Genomic DNA, 13,970 nt, shown 5'->3' on the forward strand with positions numbered 1-13,970 from the left:
CCTTTTACACTAGTGTTGACTTGAATTAAACTATTTACGTATTACATACAAATGTAAACGACTTACCTGGTATGCACATCCGCGCCAAACACTAAGATTGCTTTTGTTATTTTTGCTGCTATTATTACACAGTGATTTGATGGGAATTAACTCCTGCTTTGGTGTCATTTGACCTGTACACAATTAAATGGCATTTAACCTAAAATATTTTTTTTTCTTCATATTTATCAAAGGGGTCGCTCCTACCAACTATCAAGCATAAAATAACTATGAATTACTGCAGTTTAACAATGTTAGAAAATCTCGAAATCCTATTAAGGCATTTCGAGATTTTCTGACATTGTTAAACTGCAGTAATAGCACTGTCACACAGGACACTCATTTTACGTCCGTCCCGGGAGACGATTAGTATTTTATTTTTAGTGGCGCGGCGGGGATACGAACCTGCGACCCATGGATTGACAGTCAAGTGTGTTACAGTAGACCACGGATCCGCCACAGTTGCAATTTTTATTAACGAAGTATCCTTTAAGTAGTCCATTGAATGGTTAAATGACATTCAGGGTCTTTTTATTCTTTAGAACTAATGAAAAATGTTCGCACTTTAATGTGTCTCTCAAGTTATAGGGGCATACAATTAAACATGCTTCCAGGGGCGTAGCTAGCCCTCTATTAATGTGGATTCATAATTATGCTATGGGATTCCGGGGGCATGACCCCTCGAAAAAAGGGGAAAAAATGGTCCAATCTGGTGCATTTTTGGCGTTCTGAGGTGCTTTATTTAGCACTGGAAAATGGACAGTTAATAATGGACAGGATTATGGAGTCAAGTACGCATACTGCAACTTTGGCTGATTTTTGTCAGAATCATGTGGATTTAGCCCCATACTCGCGTATAAGGCAGCTTCGCGCCTGGTTTCAGGTACGCCTATTATAGGTGAACGAGTGCTTCATGCCATCTTTGCTTATTTATTATATTTTATTTCTATTTTTTCAGACCGCGCATGTGCGATGCCGAAGCACCGATACATGATGCATTTTTACTTCAGCAGACAACCCGTGCACGTGAACGATTCGCTCGTTCGTGAACTCACAAACTGGTTCCGGTACGGATGAGCCTGATCAACACTACCTTGCGTGTGACGTCAATCTTGTTACGTCACAAGACCGAAAGCTCATGGTGCACTTTTAACCGTTAATTTTTGGCCAAAAAAATAATATATAAATATACATATGGATGTATGGAAGCCGTATCCTGGCATGCTCGGGACAAAAGAACGGACTCCATACATACAACGTGCACACGATGGATATACGGACCCCATACACGTAGCATGTACGGAAGGGATAAAGGGACCCCGTGTATGCAACGTGTAAGCTATGGGAATACGGACCCCGTGCATGCAACGTGTAAGCTATGGAAATACGGACCCCGTGCATGCAACGTGTACGCTAAGGAAAGACGGGCCCCGTGCATGCAACGTGTAAACTATGGAAATACGGACCCCGTGGATGCAACGTGTAAGCTATGGAAACGGACCCCATGCATGCAACTTGTAAGCTAGGGAAATACGGACCCCGTGCATGCAACGTGTAAGCTATGGAAATACGGACCCCGTGCATGCAACGTGTAAGCTATGGAAATACGGACCCCGTGCATGCAACGTGTAAGCTATGGAAATACGGACCCAGTGCATGCAACGTGTAAGCTATGGAAATACGGACCCCGTGCATGCAACGTGTAAGCTAAGGAAAGACGGACCCCTTGCATGCAACGTTTTAGCTATTGAAAGACGGACCCCATGCACGCAACGTGTAAGCTACGGATAGACGGACCCTGTGCATGCAACGTGTAAGCAATGAAAAGACGGACCCCGTGCATGCTCCGTGTAAGCTATGGAAATACGGACCCCGTGCATGCAACGTGTAAGCTATGGAAAGACGGACCCCGTGCATGCAATGTGTAAGCTATGGAAAGACGGACCCCGTGCATGCTACGTGTAAGCTATGGAAAGACGGACCCCGTGCATGCAACGTGTAAGCTATGGAAATACGGACCCCGTGCATGCAACGTGTAAGCTATGGAAAGACGGACCCCGTGCATGCAACGTGTAAGCTATGGAAATACAGACCCCGTGCATGCAACGTGTAAGCTATGGAAATACGGACCCCGTGCATGCAACGTGTAAGCTATGGAAATACGGACCCCGTGCATGCAACGTGTAAGCTTTGGAAATACGGACCCCGTGCATGCAACGTGAAAGCTATGGAAATACGGACCCTGTAACGTGTACGGGGAGGATATACGGATATAAAACAGACTCCGAACACGTTGGTGCAATATTATTATTTTATAAATGCAGTATTATGTTTAATTCATTTGATAATAATTACTAAAACAAACAATAAACATAATTTGTGTAAAGACGTTTTTGCACGTTTTAATGGCCACGTAGCTATTAATTAAAAATATTTTATTAAAGGTATTTTTTATTTAAAACGTATCGCGTTATGTTTGTTAATGTTTTGATCATACTGTCTAATGAGTTCAACATAATTCTGCATTTAATATAAAAACAAAATGTTTTTTGAATCAATCTTTATTGTGTGCCTTTAATTGAAAACAAAACCAACTATAATCATGGTATATGTTGTTATTGTTTTTACTTTAAAGAAACTCTGCATAATTAATGCACCTACGTTCATCTAGGTTTCCAGTGAAAATAGTTAACATATAACTGGCTCTCTTGTAGTTGTAGTAAAAGTATTGAAGCTTTTTAAAGGCACATGGCAAAACGGGCCGTATAATATATTTTATTTTAACATTAAATAAAGAATAAATCTAAATATATATATATATATATATACGAGTATACATACACACTAACAACATATTGAATATAAGGGAATAACATTATACAATAAAAAGTCATTAAGTTGAATAACATGTGCACGATAAACATTATAACTATGTAGCTAAAAGCAAATAAAATACGTCAAATATAAAGGTATATGTACGTTTAAGCAAATATGATTCTTGTATTATATACATGTACATTTTCCATCCGTACTTATATTTACGAGAAAGGTTAAAGTAAAAATCAATCAGTTATAATAATTGTATTTTTTGCCACTTGTAATTGGATCTATTATTTATTGTACATTGATGACGAGGAGCGTGTTTTCTCTCCGCCGACAACCAGAGAGGAAGAGCGGCTGCTGAACAACAAAGCGGTAGGTGCGTACACTCCGTCTTGTTTCCTTGCCAGTGTGGCCAACTTCGTCTTCCCGTCCTTGTCAACCTGCAGCACTGTGTCGGAGTGAAAGCAGGAGACGAACACGTGTCCAGCAGTTGTCGCGTGTACTCCGTGAGGTGTCAACAAGTCAGGATCAGTGAATGTGGCCAGCTTGTTCCCGAGATTGTCCAGGGTGATAAGTTGATTGTTTGAGAAGTGTGTGATGTAGATAGTCTTCCCGTCGTTACTGATGGCAATTTCTCACCGTGTCACCACCAGACTTGTCCTCGTACAGCTTCTTAACAAGCTTCCCCGTCATCGTATAGACGTACAGCGCGGTGCGTGATGAAATGTAAAGGTTGTTCCCGTGATGAGCTGCGCTGTAACATCTATGGGTGAAACTTAACTTTCTCGTAGTCACAAGTTTCCCTTTTGTACTGTTAATGAAATGAAGTTCACCTCTATCATCATTGTTGTTGTTAACACAAACGGCAACCTCATTTCCGCCAATGTGGCACACGTCAAATGGATACTCGGGAACATCACAGTGGTCGACAACCCTGTACTCCTGGTCCAGGAGTTTCACTGTCAGTTGTTGAGTCTGTAATAACAATCTCTCCACCAGGCAGCTCACACATCCCTTGAATAAAACATATATCTGTGTATGAACTAATCTTCACGTTGTACTCCTTGTAACCTTCTGTAGCGAATACATGATCTCGCGGGAATAGCGATGTACATGGTTGTTTACAAAGAACATTCGATTCATTTAACTCGCCAAATGTCTTCATCGAAGACAAGTTATCTTCTATTCCATTATGTTTACGAAAAGTTAAATCGTATTTGACAACACTTGACATGTTTTGCAGAATTTCTTTTGCTTGTTTGATTTTTTCTTCACATTTTTTGAAACCAATATATAGGGGTGGTTCGCCTGATGAGTCTTTGCTTTGTATGTCATCTATGATGTTCTTTAATTCATCGTGCATCTGTGTGCAGGATTCCATATCTTTCTTAATGGACATTTCCTGATCAGCTACCAGACGGTCTAATTCTTGAACGGTTGTTTTCTCCATCTTGTCAAGAATGCCGTTGATCATTTTACGAATTGCTTTGATTTCATCAACAATGGCTGTTCGAGTCTTCCTCAATGAGGAACTATTTTTCTTTCGGTCGTTTTTCATATCTTCTATCTGCTTCCTAAGAACAGCAACCTGTTGAGGTAGTTGGCGAAACCCGGGATCTTTGCGGATGTCCCTTGCAACGTCTGGAATGTGCTGTATTGATGAACATAGTCTGCAATGAAAGAAGGAAAACTTGTTTTTCATGAAGACGCTTGTTTATAACATTTTTCTAAAATCACTTTAATTTAAATACTTATATTTCGTCGTCGTTTTCGTCGTCTTGCAAACAGACAGACAGAAAGACAGACAGACAGGCACAAACACAGACAGACAAACAGGCAGACCTACATAAACACATATATAAACACAGCAAAATAGACATACAGACAGACACGCAATCACATAGACAGACAGAAACACAGACAAACGGACACATATACAGACATACGCACAGGCAGGCAGACGGACAGACACACAGACAGTAAAAACCACAGGCAAACACAGACACACGGGCAGACAAAATACAGACAGACGGACAAACATACACACACAGAAACAGACAGACACGCACACAGACATACACATAGTTCGGCAGACAGACAGGCAGACATACAAACAGACACACTGATATACAGAAATAAAGACACACACAGACAAACAGACCGACACAAAGACAGACCGACACAAAAACAGGTGGACACACAAATAGACATAAACACAGGCAGGCAGTCAGGTAGACAGTAAGAAATACTGACAGACAAACAGACATACAGACATACAGACAGATAGAAACACAGAAGGACACTCACTCACAGACAGTCATACACACAGTTAGGCAGGCAGGCAGACAGACACACAGTTAGGCAGGTAAGCGAGCAGACACAAAGATAAAAGATACACATATATAGAAATACACACAGACAAACACATACAGACAGGCAGACACACCTACAGACAAACAGACAGACACAGGCAAAGACACAAACAAACACACTCACACACACACAACCTCACACACACGCAAACACACACACACAGACACACACACGCACGCGCATTAACACGCAAACGTGCTCGCACACACAAACACACACACACACTCAGGCAGACAGACAGAGGGACACACACACACACACACACACACACACAAAAAAAAAAAAAAAATACACAAACACAGACAGACAGATAGACAGACAGAAAGACAGAGACGGACACATATACAGACATACGCACAGGCAAGCAGTCAGGCAGACAGACGAACAGACACACAGACAGAAACAAACTCAGACAAACACAAACACATAGTCAGACAGAAACATACACAAAAACAGACGGACACACAGACAGACATACACACAGTTAGGTAGGCAAACAGACAGACGGACATACAAACAGACACACTGAAATACAGAAAGAAAGACACAGAGGCAGACCGACGCAAAGATAGACGGGCATACAGAGAGACATAAACACAGGCAGGCAGGCAGACAGACAGAAATACTGACAGACATACAGACAGATAGACACACAGAAAGACACACACTAACAGACAGCCATACACACAGACAGGCAGAGAGACACACATTTAGGCAGGTAAGAGAGCAGACACAAAGATAAGATACACATATAGAAATACACACAGACAGGCACACAGACAGACAGACACATAGACAGACAGACACACAGACAGACGGACGCACAGACAGGCAGGCAGGCAGGCAGGCACCGCGCACACACAAATACTCACATACACATAGAAAGAAACAGACAATCACAGATACACGGACAGACAGAATCACAGTAAAACGTACAAACAGATAGACATAAACACAGGCAGGCAGACAGGCAGGAAGGAAGAGAGATTGAAATAAAAACAGACACCGTGATATACAGAAAGAAAGACAAACACACAAACACAGACAAACATACACACAGACAGACCGACACAAAGACAGACGGACACACAGATAGACATAAACACAGGCAGCCAGGCAGACAGACAGACATACTGACAGACAAACAAAACAGACAAACACACATACAGAAAGACACACAGACAGACACTCACCCACTCACGCACAGACAGACATACACACAGTTAGGCAGGCAGGCAGACAGACACACAGATACACATATATAAAGACACACAGACAAACACAGGCATACACACAGACAGACAGACACATAGACAGACAGACACACAGACAGACGGACACACAGACAGACATACACACAGGCATGCAGGCAGGCAGACAGTCACGCACACGCACGCACGCACGCACGCACGCACACACACACACACACACACACACACACAAAGAAACACAGACAAACATTAACTCAGGCAGGGTGGCAGGCAGACATACTTTCAGACAGACAAGCACACAAAAAGAAAGTCACACATGCCAAGAAATACCACTTTTCATTTCTAAACAAGAGTTAACTTCAGCTACACATTAACCCCTAATTGACCGAGAATCTTAGGTCAAATTCTCATGATATCATGTTTTGGGAATTGCTGTTGTTTGGGTCAGATTTGGTAGAATGTATTAAATTTGGCAATAAAAACATGAAGAAGTATTCGGTGTTTTACATAATTATTGACAAGTTAAACTTATTACAAACTTATATATATATATAATTTGTTGTTTTATAATGAGTAACATGAACTGCTAACAACCGTTTTATTTGGAATGTAAATGTTACCTATATTGCAATATTATACCTTACATAAATGTGTCTCTTCTTTGTGTATATAAAGTTGATCGGTCCTTATAACAATGTATTTTAATAAAAAAAACTAGTTTTTATGACGTCAGCGGTCCATATCATGTTTTTGGCCGATCCGGACCTCGCCAAAAAAATAATATGGACCGCTGACGTCATACAATATGGACCGCTGACGTCATAAAACTGGTGAGTGCTGCTTGTAATTTTCTCAAGGGCATTTTTTCGCAAGTAAACATTATTAGATTTGTTCAATAAAACACATTAAAGGTACTTTAAAAATTTTAAGTGGTAAAAAAGTGTTCGGTTTAATATAAGAAATAAAACACACCGCCTCGGTCCATAAACACCTTCTGGGGCTGACTGGCCGGGCCTTATAATGTCATATGACCCTCAGTGGAGTGTAATATTTCTTAATTATATATGAATCTTGTTGTTTCATAGGTCGAATTGTATTAAGGGGAATGCTTTACTAAGCGTATAGATGTTGATTTTACAATGGCAGATTTATTGATTTCGCATTTTATGAAAAAACAAATACTCTTTTATTTATTCATTTTAAAAGCTTTGTTTTTCAGTTCAGTCGAACCCCGTTGGCTCGAACTCCTAGGGACCGGCGAAAATACCTCGAGTCTCAGGAAATTCGAACCAAGCGGTAGTGTTTATCTCCAGTATAATGAAACAAGCCCATAACATCCAGTTCGGGCCAAGGAGGAATTCGACCCAAACGAATTCGAGTCAACGGGTTCGACTGTATACGTAAACACAATGGAAAATTCAATCGAAACTTGTTGAAAATACATCATATGTGAAACTGAACCTCCGAATGTAACATTTACTTGAATTATGTTTACATCATTATGAATACATTCTGGGGCATTGCAAATTCATTTTCTTAAAAAAAGATTTGTTTTGCAAATGATTCAATCAAGAAAATTGCTTTGTTTTGTGTGCATCTTGCATTGTCTTCATACCGTGATCAATGTAAAAACTTACTCCCCCCATCCTCCCCTACACCTCCCCCAAACAAATAATAAAATGATTCCCCACGATCTTGTCTGTAAAAATGTATACAACCCCGAACAGAACCGACTATGTTCTATTGAAGTTTAAATAAATATATAAGGTCAACATGTTTGGTCATTTAAAACTGTGCTCTCATATCTTAGTAATAATGCTGGTAATGCTGCGGCTTTTGCTGTTAATACTTCCACTACTGCTACTGCTACTGCCACTGTCACCGCCAGCACCACAATACCTCCTCCACCACCACCACAACCAGTACCACCACCGATAAAGTGATGTTGCATCCCCTGAAACAACTGTCGCTGCTGCTGATACTGTTGTTGTTGTTGTTGTTGCCCCTTCAACAGCACCAGCTACTTCTACAACTACAAACTATCCAATACCTAATACTACTGATGCTAATCTCGCGATAATTAACTATATGCAGTTGTGGAAGAAGGGACTACGTTTTTGTCTCAATGCAAGACCCTTCATTTATGTATTTATAATAATGAAGGTTCGAAGAAAAAAAACATTATTTCCGCAGATTTTACATTCAAAGAAAAACGACTCCCCGAATCATTTTTCTTCGTGTACAGGAGTCAAAATATAAGTTTAAACATATTTATTTTATATATATATTATTTATTCATATACAACGATTGTGTAAAAAAAAATGTTATTTCAACATTTTATTATTTACTCTCGTTGACACGATTTCACGCGAGAGTGGGGTCTTGTGTTGTGGTGGGAACCGGAGAACCCGGAGAAAACCCACATGTCCGGTTTCGTGACCACAAACCAAATTCACATGCGACCAAGCCGGGAATCAAGCCCGGGTCGCCTAGGTGAGAAGCGAGTGCGCTAACCACTGCGCTAACCGGACAACTAACCCGGTAGTCGATAAAGTTTTGCACCAGTCAATTGTAACCACGCCCCCCCCCAGGTCCGGCGAATAGCGGGGACTTTCGGTCCAGCCAACTACGGGTAAAATCCCCGCCCTGAGGGGATATACTGCTGGTAAAATCCCCGACAAATGCCCTCGACCCCAGGGACTCTAGGTAAGGGCTATCCCCGGTCCGGCCCGGACCCGGGGGGGGGGGGTCGCGTGGTTACAATTGACTGGTTCATTTGGCTCGTAAAGAATTATTACTGGGTCGTGATTTGGGTTAAAATATATCCTTACGAAGGCCAAATCCTAATAGCCCCTTAAACAACAATACTGTAATCAAGTTGTTAAATTAATCGACACAATCAAAGCTTAAGGCGCTACTAGTATTAATACATTTAGATGTTGCGAGTTCAAGAAATATAATCATTAATTAGTTACACTTGTACTTGATGTTTTCAATCTTTAAACATAACTCAAGGGTGTGGTTTAGAGAGTTAAATACTTTTGCCCAGGAGATTATTAACACTATCAAAGATTTAATTCTTAGCTTAGTTATAGTTCAGAAAATCATGTCTATATTCAGTAAAAAACTACTGTTGAACTATTTGTTAGTTTTGAAAAGTATCAAAATATACAAATTGAGATGAAGCGTTAAACCTAAGAAACATAGACTTTTACAAAAACTGACCAAAATAAGAACTCCCATGCAATTAATGCTGGACATAATGGCCATTAAATTTCAATGATTTAGCTGTTGTTTGCAATTTACTAATAAAATTTGACTGGAGAATCGCAAAACCACTGACTGGAATATTCTGTATACACACAGACAAACCCAGACAGACAGACAGACACGCACGCACGCACGCACGCACGCACGCACGCACGCACGCACGCACACACACACACACACACACGCACACATACACACACACAAATATACACAGACAGACACACGCACTGACAGACACGCTCACTGACAGACAGACACACAGACAGACACGCACGCACGCACGCACACACGCACGCACGCACGCAGACACAAACGCACACACACACAGACAGACACACAAACAGACACACACATAGTCAAACACACACAGACAGACACACCCAGACACGCACGCACCCACTCACACACTAACACACACAGAAAACACACACACGCACGTACGCACGTGCGATACACACACAGACACACACAGACAGAAGGACACACAGTCAGACATACACACAGACAGACAGACATACATACAGACATATATTCATAAAGACACACAAACAGACAGAAAGACAGACCGAGAGACACACAGACAAACACACAGACAAATACACAGACAGACAAACAGACAGACCGAGACACAGACAGAGAGACACACAGACAAACACACAGACAATCACACCGGCAAAGAGACAGACAGAAAGACAGACGGACAGACGGCCATACAGACAGCCATATAGAATGCCATACAGACAGCAATACAGACAGACAGACGGACACAATGAAATATGGCATATTAAAAGTAAAAAACAATAAAGACAAGTAAAGACAAATAAAAGCATAGCATATGTTTAAAAAATACCAGATGATTAATATCTAAATTGAAAGGTAAATGGTACATGTATAGGAATGTTGGGAGGCTAATAGCATAAATTACTGTATAGTCTAAGTCTTGGTATTTATAATAACATTTCATAGAAGAAAGGCTTGGTTTAAAAATAACTTAGATTTCTTGCTATGACGATGTTTTGCGAATTCATTCATTTAACGACATACAGTTTGTATTCAGTATTCTATAAGTCGCAGAGAGTTTATATTCAGTATACCATAAGTCGCATACAGTTCAAATTCTGTATATTACCATAAGTCGCATAGAGTTTAAATTCAGTATACCATAAGTCGCATAGAGTTTAAATTCATTGTACCATAAGTCGCCGAACAACATTGGCAGTATTTGTAGTAAAGCTCATAACTCTTAGAATGTGTCGAGTTATGTCCCTTGACTATCTGAGAAATAATGAAGAGCATTAGAACCATTCGGAACTCCTCGGCCATTATCCATCGAAAACAACCTCGGATGTATGTCGGTACAGCAGTAGAAGTAGATCGTAAAAAAAATAATAGTAAAAATGAATCGTTGTGTTTAGCGTGTATTTTGAATCACTAAGTTTTGTTTTGAATTGATTGTCAGTGAAACGTATTATTGCAAAGGCAATTAAGATTCCAAACAGAAAAGTCATTAAGTGTAACTTCTGAATTTAAAATACTACACTATCTACTTGCAAATTACTTAAATGTAAAGAATTCTGTCATTGTAAACCATCCATATACATCCGAGATTGTTTTTGATGGAAAATGGCCGAGGAGTTCCGAATGCGTTGGAAATAATTATTACGCATTATTATGTGATTTACAGCGTCATTTTATGTACGTGCACGACATATTCATCTAGTCAAACGCACAGCTAGAAATTTTGCCCAAATCATCGTGAATTAATAGGGAGTACTTAAGTGTTTCTCAATATTTCTCCATTCGAATAAAGGTCTAATAATATAGGATCTGACACGAATAACGAGTCTTTATATCATGGTATACAGGGGCGGACCTGGATTCGACGTTAGAGGGGGCGCTACTTAGGGGCGTAACTATTTTAGTTGCTCATCTCCATCAGAACCGAAATCTATTTTGTTGGAAGTCCTGGCAGGGGGAAGGGAGTTTGGGGTATCCCCCACCAAAAAAAGAAGAAAAAATAATAATAAAAGAAAAATAATTTTAGTTCAAATTGTGCACTTTGGGGGTGTTTTATTATTTCAACTATATTGAAATGTAAAGAAAAAAATCTTGGACGATTTCAGAGGGGGTGGGTTTGCCCCCCCCCCCGATCCGCAAGTGATATTTAATCAACGAGTTCAAAAAATGTGTTAGTAAGCAAGGCTTTGTTGACAGTGTTGACGAATAAAAAATATAGCATAGTCTAATAATACACATATGTAAAATACAATTTTGTTATGATTGTATAAACCGGAGAAAATTTTAAGCATGCTTAAACTATTGTTTGATCAGTATAAATACTGTGATTGTTTTATTTTAACTTAAATCGTCTTTGAAACATACCTATGATCCACGGCAACGCACACATGGCAACACAGCTGGTCATGGTCACCACAGATCAGCTTGAGCGCCTCCCCGGGGTGCCTCTCGCATCTCTCAAGGACGTCCACCGTCCCTGGTGCTGCTGCCCATTTCTTCACGTCCTTCCGGTCGAGTACCGTGTGTCTCTTGTATAAGCCATAATGTTTTGTAACACAATTATCGCAGTAATATTTCGTGCACTGATTACAGAAATGTTGAGCTTCCGTGTTCAGTCCATCTTCTTCACAAGCCGAACAGGCGAAATCATGGATGAAATCACAGCCCCTCTGAATGGAGGATTCAAAATTTGATGCCATAGTCCTGCCACATATAGGGTTAAAACTTATAAATGTCCTATCCCTTGCCTTCACTTCCTACCAGGAAGTTAAATACACAACTTTTCTCTCGCCTTCGTAATAGGTCATATGACCGGATTTAGTTGATTAATATATAAATATAAGGTGGCTTACTAACTTCGTAAATATAAATAAATGGCCGCCATCACAACAAAAATATTTTAAAATGGTGATCTTTCATTAAAAGTTGGCGAATTGTAACAGAATTAACTGCCTGTTTCACGATAAGCATCTACTACCGTTTTGACTAAAATTTTGAGTGTTGTGATAAAACCCGGTACCCAGTATCGATAGTTGGAAAAGTCGGTTACGCAGTTTATGACACCGGATTATGTTGAAACCGGGTTTTTCCTCACAGATGTACCAGGTATTTAATAATCTCAAAATAAATCCTGGTACCGATAGGCCCGGAATCAATGTTCACAATATTACTATAACTCTAATTATGTTTAAAAAACAACAACAGACTAGTGAGTTTGAATCAGAAGTCTTGAGTACAGTACGTAGATTTTAATTTTAGGATAATTACCTTAAAATGAGATAATAATTAAAGCCATAGAGTTGATAGATTTAATTCATTTTAATTACACTTCATGTTTTTCACATAAATGGAATATATTTTTTATCTTTAAAACACAATAAAAAACGTTTATAAATTGATTTACATGTATCTTGGTGTGTGTGTTCTTTCTTTATTTCATATTATTATATTTCTAGATAGAATATAATTATTTGCATTGATATAGAAATTGTGTTCGTGTATATGATTAATTGTGTTTGTGTATAGTATTAATTGTGTTTGTGTATAGTATTAATTGTGTTTGTGTATAGTATTAATTGTGATTGTGAATTAGATTACCTGTGCTTATGAATTGGACTACTTTGTGTAAGTAATAAACATTTATAAAATAAACTGATGGCTTTAGTAATATGATACAAGGTACAATCCGTGTACTGTTCCTGGGAATGGGATTGTTTTTTATCCCAGATAGACCACAGCGTCTTTGTATTGATCTTAAACTGTATCGCCATCTTCTATAATTTCCATCTCTGCAGTGGTGGGGGGGGGGGGGGGGTATTAAGGAAATGAACAAAAAGTTTGATCATACTATATAGTTTTATTTTGTTCACCTTTTCAAGTAATATTAATGTTTTAGAATGTAATTAAGAGTAATGTTATGTGTAATATATAATCGACAAAGTGCCATCCAACGATATCAAATACATTATCGAAACATTGTATTTGTTGAAAAAAAGCCCGAAACACTTAATGATTGTAGAACGACACAATGATACTTATTCAATAAAATTGATCATGCTACTGTTTTAATGTCTGGTATGTTGCCCTTGTTTATGGCCCTAATGCTATAACATAGTGGACCACTTCGCGCATTCCCTTTTGTATAACCGATTACTTCATGTCCCTGTAAAATCGGTAAGAATGAAATGTTTGACAAGCAGAAAGAAACATTTCAAGAAGTATTCAGGTCATGATAT

General features: G+C 39.4%; 1 pseudogene; it reads right to left on the reverse strand.

The window, feature by feature from the left end:
• Window positions 1–2,582: 2,582 nt before the first annotated feature.
• Window positions 2,583–12,758, reverse strand: LOC128218372 (uncharacterized; annotated as a pseudogene).
• Between the last annotated feature and the right edge of the window lie 1,212 nt (window positions 12,759–13,970).

The sequence above is a fragment of the Mya arenaria genome, chromosome 14 (assembly GCF_026914265.1).
Source record: "Mya arenaria isolate MELC-2E11 chromosome 14, ASM2691426v1".
Taxonomy (NCBI): Eukaryota; Metazoa; Mollusca; class Bivalvia; order Myida; family Myidae; genus Mya; species Mya arenaria.